Source organism: Phaethon lepturus, unplaced genomic scaffold (assembly GCF_000687285.1).
Source record: "Phaethon lepturus isolate BGI_N335 unplaced genomic scaffold, ASM68728v1 scaffold19796, whole genome shotgun sequence".
Lineage (NCBI taxonomy): Eukaryota > Metazoa > Chordata > Aves > Phaethontiformes > Phaethontidae > Phaethon > Phaethon lepturus.
In genome coordinates, this window is record NW_010548498.1 from 1 (window position 1) to 19,509 (window position 19,509).

A 19,509-nucleotide genomic window follows, 5' to 3' on the forward strand; every position below is an offset into this window, starting at 1 on the left:
CACTTCAGGATATGATTTAGTGGGCTTGGTGCTGTTGGGTTGGTGGTTGGTCTTGATGATCTGAAAGGCCTTTTCCGACCTTAATGATTCTGTGATTCTACCTCTGATAGCTGAAGACAAACGTGAAAAAAAAACCCAACACCCTTAGTACCTCAAAGCATCATAACAAACCTCATTACAATGACCAGTTTAGGGGTTTATGGCCACTTTAAATCTCCCATAGTGCAATATGTGACGGTATCATCTACACATAATTCTCTTTTCCCTCTTTTTTTCTCAGCCATTATTTATTCATAATTGTCTTCACTTAGGTACCTTTTGAACCCTTTAAAACTATGCCTACATCTTCCTAAAGCTTGGGGTGCTGGAGGACAGCAGATGCCCCTGTTGCTGTTGCAGCAACTCAGCACTTGTGCCACCTGCTTCTCCCAGTGCCCAGCAGAGAAAAGGTGTCTGAAATTGAATCCAAATAATCTGATTTAAAAAAACAAACACCAACACCCACCCAACCCACAACCAGCAAAAAAAACCAAACTAGCAGGCGGTGCTTCAGCAGTTATGATCATATCCAAATGAAATGGAAATGTGGCAGAAAAAAGAAAAAATATATATATTATGAGTGGTGCTCCAACCTTTGAAAATATTCTTGGATATAAATTCTTCATCCCCTTTAGCCCTCTTGACAAGACGCTACGCTCTGCTTTGGTGAGGGGTATGTGGATGGGACAGTGGATGCAGGAACAGTGAGATGGTATTAGGTTGCCCTCTTCTGTTGTGACAAAGTAGGCTGATTTCTGCAGAATGTTAACTGTTATTACTGTTTGTACAGCATCTAAAAGTTCAGTTTCCTGTATAAAGATAGGATTGCTGTATGGTGCTCAGTCATTTTGAATCTGTCGTGAGTAAAAGAGACGAAGATAAAGAAGGGGGACATAAACAAGCAGATGTTCACCCTACAGCTGAAAATACCACCGCTCACCTATGCGCTAACGAGTAAGTCTGTGTGTGCACAGTCAGACTGAAAGCTGATGTTTCCTCTTGCACAGGATAAAAATAAGAGTCATGCGTGGGAGGCTTTGTGGTGAGGCAACATCATGGTCTTTCCTGTGTCTCTCTTCTGCGTCTTTATAGAAGAGGCTGTGCCGCGTGTCAGAATTACCAAGACTAAAGTGACCCTTCACAGGTCTGCTTCCTTACCGCGGGACTGCCAGGATGGTCAGACTGAGTTCTGAACATTTGAACTGAGTAAAATTAAGCATTTTCTGTGAAAGGAGGAATTAGCCACTTGGACGGAACAAATGCACAGCCATTGAATATGAGGTTAAACCTTCCTTCTTAAAAAGAGGCAAAACGGAGTGTTTTGTGGCTCACTGGCCAAAGCTGCTTTCCAGTGTGTCTGAGAGAATACCAGAGGTGAGATGGCGATGAAAGTAATAGAGAGCAAGTCACACACAGCAGCTCCAGGCGGCTTTAAATTGATGTTTTATGCAATGACACAGCCTGATGAAGGTCGTTGCCTGTACTGAGCAGCAGCAGCTTCTGTCAACATCAGTAACAGCCAAGAGTGCTCACTGCCTCTTGGGATCTGGCCTTCTCCATTTTATGAAGACTAGCTGTTCCAACATTGACCACTGGACCATTTAAAAAGGTTACTCTAACTCCTGTTTTAAATCACAAACGGATACAAATATACATGTGTATATATATTTTGATGCAGCCTTTTTCATTGGGTTTTCTTTTTTTTTTCCTGAATGTATTAAAGTTTTTACTTACACCATGATACGATGGTAACTAGTGCTTGGTGCAGTTTCTGAAAGGTAAACAAACCATTTGATAATGAAGGAGAAAGGACTAAGCCATCAGTACGATGCCAGGGCACCTTTGGATGGAGGCAGGAGGGAAGAAGGGGAGGGTGCTAGGAGAACCACAGTACGAGCGTAACAGAAAACTGCTCAAGCCTGTGAAGTCTGACCTGATGCTGAGAGTAATTACATCAAAATCTGATTCAAAGGCTTCCATTGGCTTCCCTGGTCTTTGTATCGGTTGTTCTCAGAAATGCCTGTTTACCCTGGGATTTTCCTGTCTTTGATTCAGAGGAGAAACAAAGGTCCTGGGAGGTTTATTTTATGTGTAAATATATAGTAGACCAGTCAGTTCAATAGCGGAACAAACGTTTGACCACAGTTGCCCAAGAGTGTTTCCATAGTCCCTTGAAGGGACTCCCTTTCTCTCTCCAGCCTCTCCCTGAGACTCACAAGGAAATAAAAACCAAAATCCAAGCGTGAAGGGCAGACTGGGGCTGTGACGTGTTCTTACCTGCTCCTTGAGCTGGCTATTCAAAGGGCCAAAACCTTGCATCCGTGTTCTTAGCTACCATGAAAAATACCTAAGGCTCAGAGATAGCAAATTCTGGAATAAAAGGAAACTTTTCAACCTTACCTCTGCAAAAAATGTGATTCTGTACCTGAATTTGCTTTGATTACATCCACCGACTCTGCTGGTGTTGGGATCAAGCTCCTAAATGGCAATTTTGCCACAGAGTGTACATACCCGCCATTGGGACGCGGGTTTTCTGGAGCCAGTATAGGGAAATGTCTGTGTGCAACACCGCGTGTCCTCAGGCTCTCCTTTGCCTTTCAGTTCACATAAAGACTTTACCGGAAACATGAAGTGATTTAGTGCTGTGCAAAGAAGCCTTTCAAATACGAACTGAATTTATAATTGGCGTATCTATGAAATATTAAACAAACCATTAGTGTCTCCGAGCAGGTTACGCACACCAGCCCTTCGGTCTGCGCCGCATCATGTCTCTGTGGTAACATATGAGGCTCTGGCTTATTGAGAGTAAAGAAGCATAAATGAGGAGTCACTGGAGACAGAGTATCAAAAAACATGTTTAAGTGGATAAATACCAAAAAGAGATTTAATACAGCAGATACGTAAACTGTTTCAGCATTCTTACATTGAGTTTGAAATAAAGAAAAAGTCGTGCAGTGATAGCCACTTGATGGCAATAAATATAGAGATTTCAGGGATGATGGCATGGAAATGGATCATTGGCATATAGAACAGAAGTAGGAGGACGTTATATCTTTGTGTGCTTGGGTCAGAAGGGTTGTTCCCTGTATGGAACAGGCTATAGGATGCCTATGTGAAAATGCGGGATGGAAGGAGGGTCAAACAAGGGGAGATGTATGCGCATTCCCAAATGATGGCTATGCATATAGCTGACCTGGGGACACTGTTGGGGAACTCTAAGAGAGTTTCAAAGACTAGTAGATGTGCTCTCTGAAACAAAGTGTAAAGTTGCATGCTGAATCTGACATGATTTCCTTAGAAAGATAGGGAAATTTAGCTGATTTTTGACACATGCAGGTTTTCATCTCAAGGTGGCCAGCCTCTGGCTCCGAAAATATGATACCCTGCACAATCAGCTCTCCTGCTGGGAACTGCTGATTTAACTGCTGCTGCTGCCCCTGCCTGGGAGCCCCAGCACGCCTCAGCTGGGCTGACTATGTCAGCCTTGCCTGTGCCCTGGTACTGCAGACTCATTTGCATCATGAGTGAAAAACGATGACAAAAAACCACAGTGGTTGCTCCTAAACTTGACCTACTGGATATCACTGGAGAGATGTCACTCTTGGTGAATGGAGCAGCTCCGAGACACTCATGTCCCTTCCTCGTTTCCTGAGGAACGAACTGATGAACGACGATGATGTTCAACCATTGGCATGGTCCATATCTGAGCCGAATCTTTGTCAAGGGATATTTGGTAGGGTGGGCTTCTCCGCCATGTTAGCTCACTGAAGGCCACATTGGTTGCATTGAGCTGACAGTATGAAAATCATTGCTGCGAGCCTCTAGTAACCGCAGACTCGTGTTCTTTCTTAAATACAAGGGGGTTACAGAGAAAGGTTATATATTCAAGGAAATATCAGCACACAGTCTGGGGCTACGTTTCAGTTGCTTTGTTCCCTACAGTTGTACACACCATAGCTGGCCTTCCCTGAATTAGCTGGGTGTGTGCAGAGAATGATGTGAAGTGACACTTTCCTGCTGTGGCCAAGGTCATTGCTAATGACGTCATAGCAATCTCCTGCATTGGTGTGCCACCTTCCCCTCAGAACAACTGCAAAGGTTTGAACGAGTAAATCGGAAGGAATCAGAAATCGGGGGGGGGGGGTGGAAAAGCAATAACTAGGAATATTCATAACAATGCTGGAGAACGCCACAATTAAGAAAGAAATATTAAATAAGCTAGTTAAAGAATATTAAGGGAAGGGAACAAAAATATTAACATGAACGATAAAGCAGTGTTTTTCTCATATAAACTGGCCAAGAGTCAAAGGACCACAGGAAGTTTCTCAACTTTTTTTTTTTTAATTGAGAACTAAAAGCTCAACAAATAAATGTAGTTTCACTGAAGTCTAGACTAAAGACACTAGACTGCCTGAGGGATTAAGTGGATAATCAAAAACATTTTGTGGTTTCTGCTGTTCCCAGAGACCAAAAGTAGGGACAGAGGAAAACGAGAGATGGTAAATGAGCCAAACTGAAAAAAAAAAAACAAAACACTGCAGAAAAAGATGACTTTCCCATATCCTGCTAGAGGCCAACTGAAAGTAGTTAAGTGTTATGAAAGACAGAATACAAACAAAGCATCTGCAGCTATGATATAATGTCCTCGCTTTTCTTTGAAGGAATATAAGTAGTTGGAATAGTTTAATGGTCATTTGAGTAACTATTACATTTCTAATATTTGACTCAGTACAAACTTTTGAATTTATTAAAATTGTATTTGACAAATTGGAATGAGAACATGAAGACTAACTGATTCTATAATGCAATGTGATTAATTATTTTGATAAGCAAAATTAGAAATAAGATGGGATCACTGTGTGGCTGGCGCGCAGAAGCTTTTATGGGGTCATTAGTCTGCAATTTTATGTAGGAAAATTAGGGTTTTGGGTAGCAGTGCCTTAAACAGGCTTGGCTTATAAATGACTTCTCAGGACCTAGTTACATACTAAGGTGAGTATTCAGATAAAGTTGTGCAATTTTTTGCATTGCTTCCCTCTAGATCATTGTTATCAAACCTAACATGCAGATCTCTGGGATCGGGGTGTGAATGGCATTGCTGGTTGTATCGAGTTTTATTCTCAGCTACTTACTATATGACCTAGTCTTCATCAAAAATTACATGTATATGATTACCTCCAAACACCCACATCCCACTCAGTTGAGACAGAGGAACAAGGCAGAGGAATATGGATTTTCTGGGTTAGGATCTGTCAGTTTAGATAATTATTTTGGAAAGTACAGACAAGAGGTACGGGGAGAATGGCTGTGCTGCCCTAAGGAAGTGAATACAAAAGCCTCTCACTACCAGGGAGTTATATTTATAGATTTTTGTCTGCAAGAGAATCCCTTCTGTTTAATTCTTCTCCAGCTGGACCTTGTAAAGTGATTTCTCAGCAAGGCTTGTAAAACACAGCATTGCACCAATTGCATCTATTAGTCACAAGCACATATGGGTGATGGTACCTACATCAGTCTGTGGGAACTCTGCAGTCAGCTAAGCTATGTTTGGCATTTGTCTTGCATTGCAAAATCCCTTCACAGATGCTGAACATTAGGCGACCACTGAGACAAGAGTCTAAAGCATCTACAAATCCCAGTGACAATGCAAAATTGTCTTTGCGTTCTTATTGTTAGTCAGACTAAATTGTACCATATGAACTTCTCTAATACCATTAGAAATAAAAATGTAGGAAAAAAATTAACTTTTCAGTTCTTAAATATTTATGCATGTCATTAATAAAGGAATCAATAATTTTTGTTCCAGAGGACTGTCAGTTTTGAGAATAAATGTATGTTTGTTTATTAGCACTTTAGGGGCTCCCAGAGCTGTTACTGATCTGCTCAGTAGGGATGTATGTACCGTGGTCTAATACCAGACTGCCTCATTAACCAAAGAACCTGTATATATTTAAAATGAATTGTTGTTGACTGTCCTGTCTGTGATTATAGTGAATATTTGTATACACTAATAGAACGGAGACAAAATGCAGGCTATCTGGTAATGTATCAAGCATGGTAATATGTACAAAGTCGATTTAAGTACTACGTAAAATGTTTCACTCAGGAGGATAAGAGAAAGAAAACCTTCAAATTTCCACTAGGTGTCAGTCAATCTATTTCTTTGGCTAAATAGGTTCTATCTGCAGAAGAGAATCAAGAGCAGGGTTGGTCTAAAAATAGTTATTTTCTGTGAGTACCAGCCAGAAGTATTCCGAAAGGATGAGACCAAATGGATGACTTTTGTATTTTAACTATGCCTCCATCTTTTCTTGTTTGCGTTACATTTTCCATTTAACAGCAGTCTAGAAAAACCCCACAAACGCCAAACCTCATACAGCTGATCCGGGAGGAAGCGATGCCGGGGAAAGTGGAAAGCAGGAGGCAAGCGAAGGGGCAGGCTGGCCATGCCTGCGGAGACACCACTTGGTTGTTTCATGTCAGTCCTGAGCCAACAGCAGCAGGGTTTGACCCTTTCAAGTGGAGGGTGCCTCAGCTACCTCTCCTTGCAATGGGAAGCAGAATCCAACGCCTCTCAAGGAAGCTCCGAAGCATCAAGCCTTTGAAGTGCTGTTGCATTAAGAAAGGACAGCACCTTTCACAGTGCGAGGCATGGGAAGGTCCTGGGGAAAGGTCTTGAGAGTCCAGGAAGTCATTGTCAAAGGGAGGAGAGAAGAAAAGACAGACGCAGAGAGAGGAGTGTGTCAGTATGGATGTGAAAAGGGAAGCCAGACGTGACTCTTCCTAATGGTAGCCTTGGCCCCACCTCGCTGGCCGTAATGGCAACTGAAGACGACTGACAGGTCCTTGTGTCAGACTTGGCCAGACTGGAGCTCCTGTGGGGAGGGCAGCACCCGAAAATCCTACAGGTTTCTTGGTTTGATCTTCTTCCCTCTGAAATACCCAGAACCGTATCGTATTTTGCATAACAAAAGCTGGACAGAAGCAGCATTGGAGGGGTAATTAGAAGGAAAATAAGCACGACACTGTTCTTGCCTGTCAGCGGTGGGGCTGGCAGAGGGGTCTGGGGCAGTGTGGCACGGGAGCCAGGAGGTACCTGGGCCACCTCCTGGAAGCAGCAGCAAGGCTTTTCAGGAGGAATAGGGAGTTCAGCATCCCTGTGCTGTCCTTCAACAGCCCTCTTCATCCATCTTCGTTCAGCTCAGCTTCCCTGCTCCTATCTTCACAGTGTGCTTTAAAGCCCCAGCGCCAGGAGCCTCATACTGTAACTTCAGGGAGTCAATAAGGAATGTTAAAATTGTCTCTTTTTGCCCACGGTACTGTAGTAAACAGGAAGTTTCCCAGTTGGGCAGACATGGGGAGACTTTTCTTAGAAACACATGGATTTGGAAGGTGTTTGGTGTTCTTGGCACTGATTGCCAAGAAACGTATTCAGGCCTTGCTGTTAATAGCACCTGTGCTAGCAATTTTTAAAGCCATGTGTCTACTAGAGACTATGGTTTGGAGGTCACTGGGAGCTGGCTTCTGCCATCCTTCCACTAAGCTGTGTCTGTGAATAGCTCATAGGGGACATAGGGTCCATAGGGGACTTCACACCTACCTTATGACTTGGCCTCTAACAAACCTACAGGAACCAAACCCCAACAAAATTAGCTGATTCTGTTAAAATTGCGATTCTACTCAAGACTGATGTCTTCAGTGCTAGAGTCGGTGCTGCTGTTTGTATTTGCAAACATCTATGATTTCTAGCTCAGCTGTGTATTCTTCCCAGCTGACAGAAACCTTGGCTGTTAAGCATGGGAATAAAGTTTGTGATCTGCTGCAGTCAAGTTTTGTTTTGCTGTTGAAATTCTCACCTCTGTAAAATCATTCCAGAAAAATGTGTTTATTTATGATGCTTTATTTATTTGCTATTTCTATGACATGTACTTCAGAAATTTAAGAACCCTCCTTTGCTTCTCTGTGTGTATCCAGCTTGTTCCCCAGAAACGGTGTGGCTGCATACTTGTTTGAGCTGGAGGCGTGAGGGCAGTGCTGGTTCCCGGTGCCCATCCCCAGTTCAACAGATGGGAGCTACGGCTTTCCACGTGCGTCTGTGGAGCTGTGTAAGTAAAACTGTTTCCTTATAGAGGTCTTCAGGGCAACTTTCTCCTGCCGAGACACTGAAATGGAAACGCTTGCTGGCTGTTTTCCTTCGAGGCTGGTGCTCTGTCCTTGTACAGCACAGCTTTCTACTAGCTGACTTCCAGCGAGCCTCTGAAATGCCGAGCAGATGAAAACCCATCATCACAATATTGGCCGCTGGACAGAATTACCGATCCTTAGTTACTCTGTCTGTACAGACTATGATCTGCCTGGAGCCATAATCAGATATAAAAGGGCTCTGAAACAAATCTATAGACCAAGTTCTCTATTTATGTAAAGCCCTGACAATTGGGAAGGCATGCCAGCATAAGTTATTAATGCCACCATATTTTTATCATGTGAATATGGCTGTGTGGTCAGTGACGGTCAGGGTTTCTGGACATGGCATTGCAGCCACACAAACAAGAAGTTATTTCAGCCAGCTGGCTGCATTTGACAGTGAATTTCATACTTGCAATTCTGTGGTGAAAGGAACTCACTATACTTGAGGAGAAGGAGAAAGAAGAACCTTTTCTCAGATTTTTTTGGAACAACTGTACTGATTTGGAGACCCTAATTCCCTGAGGACGCTGTGTCTCGGCTATAAATACCCCATGAGCTAGCTCAGCAGGTTTATCTGGACTGGGATTAATTTATAGGTGTTGCATTTTACTCTCACAAAGGGCATATTCCTTATTCTCTGTGGAGCACTGATGAGGAAAAACGACCAAGGGAGAGTCTGGGATATCTTTTAATGAGCAGCATCCTCCGTTGCTATTCCGTACGCCACGGCGAGCCTCCCAGCCGTCCCGGAGCTAACAGCCAGAGGACAGTCGGCCTCTTGGGGCAACGTGTTTGTCTTCAGGGAGAGCAGAATGTGAAATAACAGCTAATAATGTTCCTTTGCCACTGTATGTGGCTGGTTTCAAATAAGAAACCTTTTTAGAAGTTAAATCTAAGCAAAGCCGCCCACGATTGCTACCCCCACCGCCTGTTGCCATCGCAAAGGGAAGGAGGGACCTGGTAGTGGTAGGGCTGCTGGAGCCAGGCATCGGCCCAGCCTGCAGGTGCGTTTCCTACAGCGGAAGAGAGCAGGGTGGTGGGGCAAAATGTGGAATTGAGGTGTGCAGGTATCAGCCCGAAAGCTAGACATGTTGCTGTGAGTGAAGACGTAGCAGAAAACAAGTTAAACTTAACGTAAGGTTGGCTCTTGCAGAGTATTTCCCCAGAGGAGAGCTGCTGGCACTGAATGTCCTCTCCTGTGTTCTCCCCCTCATTTTAAAGGCATCAAGATTGAATCCTAAGATGCTGCAGTGTTAGAACACGCACAGAAGAGTGTTAAATGTAGCTGTTGAAAAAGCCTGATGGAGGATCGGTATTGACAGTGTTCTTCCGAGGTCACTGCTTGGCGGTGAGGAAATTGATAGGTGACTACCAAAAGCACAGGATGAGTCCCTTTGGCAAGAGGTGCCACAAGAGAGATCTCCACCCAAGGAACAGCAGGCCTAAGCTTTTCCCCCCATCACAGCTATATCGTAGGGAATGCGACAGCAAAAAGCTGACTCTGAAAGTCAAATTAATTTTTACTAGGCCCATAAATACCATGTTGAACAGTGACTGACTCCTCAGCAGGTAAATGTTCATGTGTGATTCTCAAACACCTGGACACGTGGTATCAGCAGAAAGCAGCTCTGGAGGGAGGCTGTGCTGTTGTAGCTTGGTCTCCCTCCTGATTAAAAGTGACCGGTGAAATACTTGCCACCAGCAGCAATACACTGGGAGGCAGCTGTCTCCTCTGGAGACACCAGATTTAGGCACAAGTTGTAATGGCTGCTTTTCCAGGCTGACAGAAGAGTACGCGTTTGGCTGGTTCCTTGCTGGAGTGGGTCTCAGTTCACCAGGAGCAGCTGAGTCATGGCATAGGGCACATCAGAAGCCAAAGGTTTCTTGCTCTCAGACAAAAATACTCCAATATTGTAGAACGGACAAACACCTTTTGATGGTCCTGAACTTGTGGGTGCCTTGTTTAGTAACTTGATCTCTGTACTTGAAAATAGCTAGCAAGGCTTATTTATCACTTCTGATCAAGTTCTGATTACGTTCTCCTCTTGTCTCAGCCAGGAAAACTTCTGGATAATCTCTCCTCTTGCATAGACATCCCTCCTCGTGCATTTTAGGGGGAAAGCTGGTTGTTCAGAACTCAAGGTCTCCAAGAGGGTGATGACAGGCCCCTTACCTCCAAGCGTCGCTAAACGTGATGCAATCTATAGGCAAAATAGGCCACCTAGCCTGAGCTGTGCGTACGCCTGTGGAAGGTTTTGCGTCGGATCAGGGTGGGCAAAGGGAGAAGAAAATGAGATACCAAGGGCTGAGCTGCAGTGCTGGCTCTGGCTCTGGTGGGATGGAACAACCATCGCAACCAGACAAACCAGTGGCGAACCGCTGGAAAAAGAGAGCGTGCAGGCTCTAACAGAGACAGAAGAGAAAGAAAACAGAAGGGCTGCAACGGCAGCGAATGGTTCCAGAAGCTATTGCTGCTCAGCCTCGGCTGCCTGCTCCTGCAGCGTTTTACGGAGAGCAACTGGAACGCCGTACTGTGATTGGGAAGCGTTTGGGGGGTGTTTGGTGGTTTTGTGAAATGAAGCGTGCACCTTTAAATCACATACCGTGTGCTTGATTAACACTTAAGGTAAAGAAAGAAACCAGTATTTTTAGTGATGAGCCTTAAGGAGCAGCACCCACCCGAGGGAACATAACCGTACAAAGAGCATCTTGTAGGCTATTCTGTTTCATGGCTTGAAACGACGGCAAACAATATGTTTGTTTGGTTTTTATCCCAGTTTATGACCCCCTGGAGCATGATAATGGGTATAAAACATTAATCTGATTTGTTTAAAAATACTAATCCAATTTTTTGTTTAATGGTACAAATCTGGGCACAACTGGTAACAAAAACTTACAGGGTCTTATCTCTTTGAGGAGATAGCTAAATGCGATGCCATTCATCACGGTGATAGGTCATTCCTCAGGCACAAATACGCACATATCGCAGTCCGTGCATGACGACGACCAGATCCAGCTCTGTTTTCTGTCTGCTCTTCTGCATGGTGCTATCGACAAAGAGCTATGAGCAAGGGCAAAGCAACACTCTTGACGAATCCTTTGCAAATGTTTGAGTCGTTCTCACATGCACTCCTCTGGCAAATTTTAAACAAAGTCTAGAAATCTGTTGCTGGCCCCAGAGCGCCAGTGTAGACTTGCGGATAAGACTGCTCCCTTCCAATCAGTCCAGCGTTTTGTTTGAAATTGCATTTCTCACCTTTCAGCCAGGCTAAAGCTGATGGCTGGGCAAAAGCAGCCGCGAGGTTGGGTGCGTTGAGCAGGGCCCTGGCGAGCGGCGGGCTCCTGCGCAGCCCAAGGGGTGTGTGGGTGAGGCAGTGCTTGTCCTGGGTCAGGGTCCGACGGCAATCCGCGCCTTTGTCAGCCAGCGCTGACTTCGGATTCAGCAACCGCTGTTAAGGTAAATATCCGTCTGTGGTTTCAGCAAGCTGGGACTACTGTGGATGGATGCTACTGGAGAAAGGTGGCAATACTTTAAGAGTCATCCTCATGATCTTTTAAATTACGGTATTTTATTTTTTTTCCAGTTTATCTAAGCATTCTTTAAACTAGGTTTATCAGCTCTGATATGTCAAAACTTGTTCCTGGGATTAGCACGCGACATGGAGGTTGGTTGTTGAATATTCTGGTTGCATCCCTAGTTCCAAAATCCTTTCTGCTCTAGCTCTCCATCACAAAATGGGGTTAATAGCAGATCTGTTTAATCTCTTGTCTTTCAAAAGCAATTTGATTTAGGAATCTTTCGGAGTTGTGTATAGGCAAGAAGCAGCTCAAAGGAAAACTTGTTCTCAGCTTGGCCTCTAGGTATTTTTGTTTCAGCTTCTTGCAAAACTTGCACTTTCATTTTATGATTACTGAAGCACAAAAATCTTTTTTTGTTTTTTTTTTTTCCCCTTGAAGTTTTGGGGAAGTCTAAGTAGGGAAACGGAGACACACAGGGCACGAGGTCCACGTGGGAAACTAGACTGAGGGACAGGCTACTAAGTCATTCAAAGAGCCTGGGCTGAGTTCCCATTTTTGCCAAAGGTTTTGGGATTATTCATTCGTCTCTGAGGCTGGGGCAAAACCTGGCAGGGTGGTGGGAAGAGGGTGGGTGGGGAACCGAGCCCTGCACAACCTGGGAAATACTCTTGCCCCGACTACTGCTTCTGGGACCGGTTCCTGTAAGAATTAGGCAGAAGACGAGGGCAGAGCAGAGTGAGCCTGTTTGTTTAGACACACAATGTTTGCCTTTATTTCCCTCTATCTTTTCTAAGGGCCGTGACGGCACTTCCTTCCTAGTTCATTTGTGTGGCTGCCTGAAAGGGATATGTCTAAGTAGGGGTCAGAGCGACTGCAGGGCAGTTTGCTTGTTTGTTAAACAATATGGGAAGAAAACAGAGGCCATGAAGAATACCTCCCTCCCCTCTGTGCCCCAGGGAACATTCTTTATAAAATTTGGCAGCAGCTATTTCATCAGAAACCAGCAAACCACTGCAGAGAGTGGCTGGCCCTGGAAACTGTTTTAGCAATTTAACAAGAGAGGAAGAGGAGGCACAGGAAAGAAGCTTTTTGGGGAAAAAAAAAAAGTTATATAAAGCCTCATAGAAAATCTCTAAATCAGTGAGATAAACTGTTTAAACAGTAAAAAATATGTAGCAGTTTTCAAGGAATTAAAAAAAGAAAAGCATGTTGGGTTTGCCTTTCTGCATAGTGCATTATAAACAGGAGCACAGTAAGTATCGTGTCATGCCCCAGATCGTGCTGCTGATGAGTCTAAATGAATGCTCTCTCTCTGTCAGTGACCACTGCAAGACTGTTCAGAAAACAGCACATGAAACTTCCTGCAGGCTCTTGTGAAAAATGTGTCCAGAGGTAAACCCAAGTGGCTAGTGCAGAAATTGAGGCATGAGAAAAATAACAGGAACTTCTTGAAATCCTTTATATTCGTCCCCACGCTCCGCAAAAAACCCACCTCTGAAGACTATTAGTGAATTCCACATATTAATGACATACTGAAAATAATTACTTCTGTAACAGAGCTCATGGTGCCAGAAAGCAGCTTGTTTTGCCTTCTTTCTTCAGACAACTTGATGCAATTTTGAATTTTTGCATCCGGACTCTGTTTCTAGCAGTAAGCTGGGGATACGGTTCTACCCAAGCCTAAAACTTTACACACGTAGAACTCCCCGGGGTCTGCCAGTTGCTTAGGTTTTTATCAAATACATGCCTAACGGTCTGTTAGCCATGACTGGCCTGCTAAAACCTCTGTGCTCCTCGGCGGCGGGGCCTCTGAACTCCATCACTGCTCTTGACGGGTCATTCATTCCCTCATCGATCTTGCCCTATCCGGTAGGATGCTCGGGGCATAGCCTTTCCTCCTCCCCCCATCCAATAAGTCTGATGAATTGAACCCCGTTCGATAACTATTCTGCCTGATCTTATTTGCAGCTAACGGCACAAGGCGAGTGCTTTACCTAGAAGGTTATATGCTATGTTTATACACAAGCATTTATTCTTGTCATAGGCTGGAAAGGGGAAGAAAGCAAATGTGAATGTATTTTTTGTTTAGACTATGGCTCAGACATTAGCTAGAAAAGTCTCTGCTTTTCTAATTGCTCAAGGTCATTCTTAAAAGGCCTCCAAACACAATTTAACGTGTTTTCAGAGGCCTCCAAAGCCAAATCAGGGAGCTTGCAGACCAAGCGCTGTGTAGTGTTACTGCTGCTGAGTGCACCGTTATGGTCCTGGAATTCACGAGTGGTTATGACCCTTTCTAAATGCAGTTTGTTTCACTTTAACTGAATACTTGCCCCGCATTATTAGGAATATGTGTTTCTATTCTGCATGTACCAGGGCGTGTCCAGAGAAGGGCAACGAAGCTGGTGAGGGGTCTGCAGCACAAGTCTTATGAGGAGCGGCTGAGGGAACTGGGGTTGTTCAGTCTGGAGTAGAGGAGGCTGAGGGGAGACCTTATCGCTCTCTACGACTACCTGAAAGGGGGTTGTGGTGAGGTGAGTGTTGGTCTCTTCTCCCAAGTAAGTAGTGATAGGATGAGAAGACATGGCCCCAAGTTGCACCAGGGGAGGTTTAGACTGGATATTAGGAAAACTTTCTTTACAGAGAGAGTGGTCAAGCATTGGAACAGGCTGCCCAGGGAGGTCACCATCACTGGAAGTGTTCAAAAAACGTGTGGATGTCGTGCTTCGGGACATGGTTTAGTGGGCATGGTGGTGTTGGGTTGATGGTTGGACTTGGTGATCTTAGAGGTCTTTTCCAATCTTAACGATTCTGTGATTCTGTGAAAGTGTGGCACAGAGACGAGATGCCCTTTGAGGAAGAAAATCACTGTTAGTTCTCACCGTGCAAGACCAAGCATCCTCTGATTTCATCTGCTTCTCTCCTCGCTGGGAGGTGGATGCCTCACCATTGCTGAGGATTTACAGGAGGCAGCACAAGAATTTCACAGTTTCAGTATCCTGTCTGTGCTTCTCCCAGTGCTAGATAATGGAGTATAGTGTCTATGTAGAGGAAGATGCTGTTTTCCAGACACATTACCTTAATGGACCGCCCTTTCTTTTTAAGAAGGTCTAGCAAGGCTTTCAAAACTGTTTTTCTATGCCTCACAAAGCAATTTTTGTTGTTATCTGCTGGTGAATGAAATTGTTCATGAGTAGTAAAGTTTTACCATTTTCTCGCTTTTACTTGAATGCTGATTTTAATGTAGTTCTAGCTTTGTAGGCATGTCACTGAGGTGGGATATTCAAAATCAATTTGGATTATTACTTGTGTTATTATTACTGAATGCTTTATTACTTGCTGTATGCTTTAGAAGCCCGAGTTGATAAATGTTACGGGTGACAAAGGCTTCAATAAGACTGTTCATCCTGTGGGCAGCAGTAGAAAGGACTGTACCTTTTAGAAAGGTTAAAGGAAAAGATTGCAAAATTCCCTAAACTCTTTTTATGTTCCAACAACAAAAAAAAAAGCATTCCTATAGGTCAGTGAAAAACCCCATGTGTGCTCTTCAGACATTCTGTTGTGCTGCTGTGGTGCTGGCAGGCATTTAGAGAAATGAAAAGAGGAGAGACTGCTGGAGACTGATTGAGTTAAAACAAATATTTTGGTATCTTTGCATTCTTTTTCAAAAGTTTAAATGAACTACTTAAAATATGCTCTATTGTACAACTTTCCCCAGTGGTAGGCGGTAAAAAAGTGGCCTATAGGAACTTCGCTAACCATACCTTCAGTGTTTCTATAAACTTGAATTATAGCCTAGCTGAAGATTACATGTTTAACCAGCTCACAACACTGCCTTGACTGAAGTTTATTTTCTTTTAACCATTTCTGAACCAAAGGAGAATCCTTACCAGATGACCTGTTTGTTTTGAATAGCTATTTCAGACTGTTATGCCACTAAGCATGTCAGAAACGTTTGGCCAACTGTGTCCTTTTCTTCCTTTTAGAAGAAAGAACCCTTCCTCTATTACCCACACCTTGCACACCATCTTGATCTGAGCTGTGTTATGATCTACTTCTACTACTAGCTGGCTTATTTAAAAAAATGACAGCTCTCTAAAGTGACACTCAAATGATTTAATTGAGGCCACCCTTTCTTGAAATTCCTATTTATTTCATTTGCTAACAGTCTTCCAACTTCTCTATAGATGAGGCACAAGCCCCCTCAAACCAGAGCCATCTTGGCTATACTGTCCTGTCTTTATGCTTATAACAGGCTTATCTCACCATAACATGGAAAATTATCTTTAATTTCACTCCCTGAAGTTACTGCACTGGCAGTTTTAACATTCTGCCTTCTGAATGTTTGATTTTTGGAATAGTAATATTCTTTCATTCACTGAGAATTCTGTTTCTAAGGGGCTTTTCCATTTTTAGTATTATAAAGCCTTAAGAAATGTCTGGAGAAACTGTGATGTTCAGACCCACCACGTCACTCTTTTACTACTTGAGCTAGTGACTAGTAGAAGACTGGTACCTGGAGAAGCATGCAGAACACACTTACTGTAGGGGTTTTTCTTCTCCTTCTAGTAACAAAAAAAAAAATTGAGCCTATGGAATAATGGATTTGATTGCTGCTATGATAGGGAAATTGTGCTTATCAGTTATAGATCTCACTGGGTTTTGAGTAAATGTTAGAAAAGCAAAAGTTGTCTGGTGGCCTCCCCATGCTGATGTTCATACTCTTGGCCCATAGCGGGGAGGCACTGCATCTTCTAATTTAAATGAATGCCCACTTCTATAAAACATAAGCAAACTGCACTCCACAACCTCCAGTGGAATTCCTAGAGAAAGAAAGTCTTGGTCGTTAGCAACTTCCTAAATATTTGAGTTACTCGATTGTAACTTTATTTTTGACACTGTAGTTTCTTATTCAGCAAGGCAGCACTACCTGACACTTACAGGTGAAAACTGGTAGCGTTTAAGTCCTGTAATCATGTCAAATAATGAAGAGAGGGCTTTTTTTAGGTCTTCATGATGCTTTATGGAAGGTAGCGCATGAATGATTCCAGGGTGTGAGCCTGCACAGTTTTAAATGACTTACGTTCTTGCTACTTCTCAGAGAGAGATTGTCCCACAGCCTCAAAGACCTCTTGCTGTGTGGAAAATGCCTTTTCCTTTTCTTCTGCCTCAAATTTTCCATTAACAAATTTTTAACCCAACTTACACACCCACTCAGCTTGTTCGAACTCTTCTGTGTTTTTATGACCTTCCAGTGCTCGTAGACGTTTACTACATCCTTCTTGTCTAGTGGCCAGATTATGTGTATTGAATCTTTCTGTGTAAGTGTATCCCTTCAGCACCTAAACCTCTTTTGATGGAATTTCTCCTTCTTTGAATTCTTTCCCATCCTTCACTGCTCTTTGTCTCTGGACTCAGCTTGGAAATTCATTTCTTGTGAGCATTCTGGATGCCTCAGGCAATACAGGAAAATATAGTAGGGCGGTGCAAAGAGGAGGAGAAAGTGAGCAAGCCTCAAGTGTTTGGGATGGATAGTACTCAATGCAAAAGAAGCATGGATGCAAAAGTTGCATATTAACATCAATAGCAAGAACAGTACTTCACCTTCAACTCCAGTGCTATGCTAGTCATTATTTTAGGCATTGATGCCTTTCCCTGCTAGAGAAATAAAATAGCTCTGGGTTGACAGATGAGAAACAGCTGAAAGTAATTTTTCAGAAATGTTTAGTATTGCCTTGTATAATAGATGCGGTCAATGGCTGTATTGACAAGTTATATTGTAACATAGGCAAAGGAATTAGCATTTTGTCTTTGTAAATTTAATTCATTGCACTATTAAAACAGTATCTTGATTTCATTCCTTGTGATTGTAGGACACTGCTTCCAGCACTTAGCAGAAGGTTTGCGTATCACATTTAAGTGGAAATATCTACCTTTTATTACGTAGCCCAAGTCATGGATGCTGTTTTCATATCAGCTTTCTCCTGGCACAGGCTACTGTGGATGAATGCTAGGTCCTCCTCTTTTCAAGGTCTTGTACCAGCCTGCAGAGGTACTGTTTTGCATCGTTTCAGTCTCACTTTCCCAGACTGTGCATGTGTGTTAGTGACTTTGCCTTCTGGCCTTTGAAACGACGGCCACCGATTATTTACAGCTTCATAAATATCTATCTGTGGAGTGCATTACTTGAGGCATGCCAGCAAAACGTGACTTTTTCCATTTGAACTTGTTAGAAAGCAGTACTGAAATTCTGCATTACTGAAGCACGCAGCAGGCTGGACCCGTGCCGCACCGGGGATGACACGTACACCGTTAGCCACACCAGCACCCTGCCAGAATTGAGTGGGGGTCCCAGCCTGCACTCCTCTGTGGCAACCACTGCTTAAAGCAAGAGAGTGTCTGAGCAAGAGCCAGTGCCGCCGTGAGTTACACCTGACAAGAAACAGAGACATGGAAACCTGAATTCTGTTGCCCAGCTACAATGCGGATACCTGCAAATGAAGGTGCCAAGAAAGCAAACGTTCACGAGCTGTAGGCTATTTAGAAGAGTCAAAATTAACTCGTTTTAGAAATATTCAGGAAAATGCTGATTTGAAAGTAACCTAAATGCACTTTAAGAAAAATGCAGAGTGAATCCTTGGAAGTGTCCAAGGAGTCTGTCGTGCATTAGTGTGCTTAAAAATAGAAACAAAACCACCATTGCCGAGAAAAACACATTAGCTCCAACGCTGGTTGTTCCAAGGGCCCAAAACTGTGAACAACCCTGTTGGTATTTTTTTAAATTGTGCAGTTTTATTTTGAGTATTGACTTGGAAAGAAAAAAAAGATTCTGTAAGAGCCAAACAAATCACAGTCTCGTATCAGGAAGGTTCTCCGAAAGACTCTTTGGTGTGTGAGAACTCGTACCACAACAGCAAGAGGTTTGCTTTTGCCGGACTCTGAAGCATCATCCCTCACTGCTCCCCGGGGAACATAGTGGGAAGCAATAGTGATCAGGACTTCGGGATGCCCAAGTGGAGAGAGAACACGATGATGTTGGGAACTGAAAGGCGGCAGGCGTCCTTCCAGCTACTCTGTCAGACAAGCCTCACAAATCAAAAATCCTCTTTCAGATGCCCAAATTATGTTTCTGTTGGCTAGGGTTTTAAAAACTTTAAAGTTGCTTGGATTAACAGCTATCTTTGGCTTCACTTTTCACCTTAGTCAGTTGTTTGTATATCCTCCTGGCCTTCTCCTTGGCTTCATTTCACCGCTGCGTGTGCTTTAACTTTCTTCAGTTACTTTCACACTTGCACTTTTGAAAGCAAACCTGTGACTCCACAACGCGTCATGCCCTCGTTCTCCCCCTAGAAAATAAGAAAGTGGTGAATTATTTTTCAGCATCGCATACAGCTGCCTATCAAGTAGGAGTTTGCTCTGCTCCCTGTTAAATTAGAGAGTAACTTTCCACAAGACAGCAGCAAAAAGGAGGTTGCTTCTTCCTGTTAAATGCATTAAAGTATTGACTGGGGCGTATTTCTGTCCAGTTGTCTGCCATCATGAAGGCTTGTCTTCCAAAAATTTTTAAATTGCTTTGGTACCTGCCTTTAACAATGCTAAAAATATTGGCCTGGGAGAAGGCAGGAGTGGCTACGCAGTTGGTAGTACTATGTAAAGAACTGGTGGTAAGAAAAATGCCTCCTCCTCTGGGCATGACAGCAGAAGGAAGAATGCAGAATAAAATAAAAACCATTACGCTTCTCCAATTTTAAACATTTAATAGTGCAC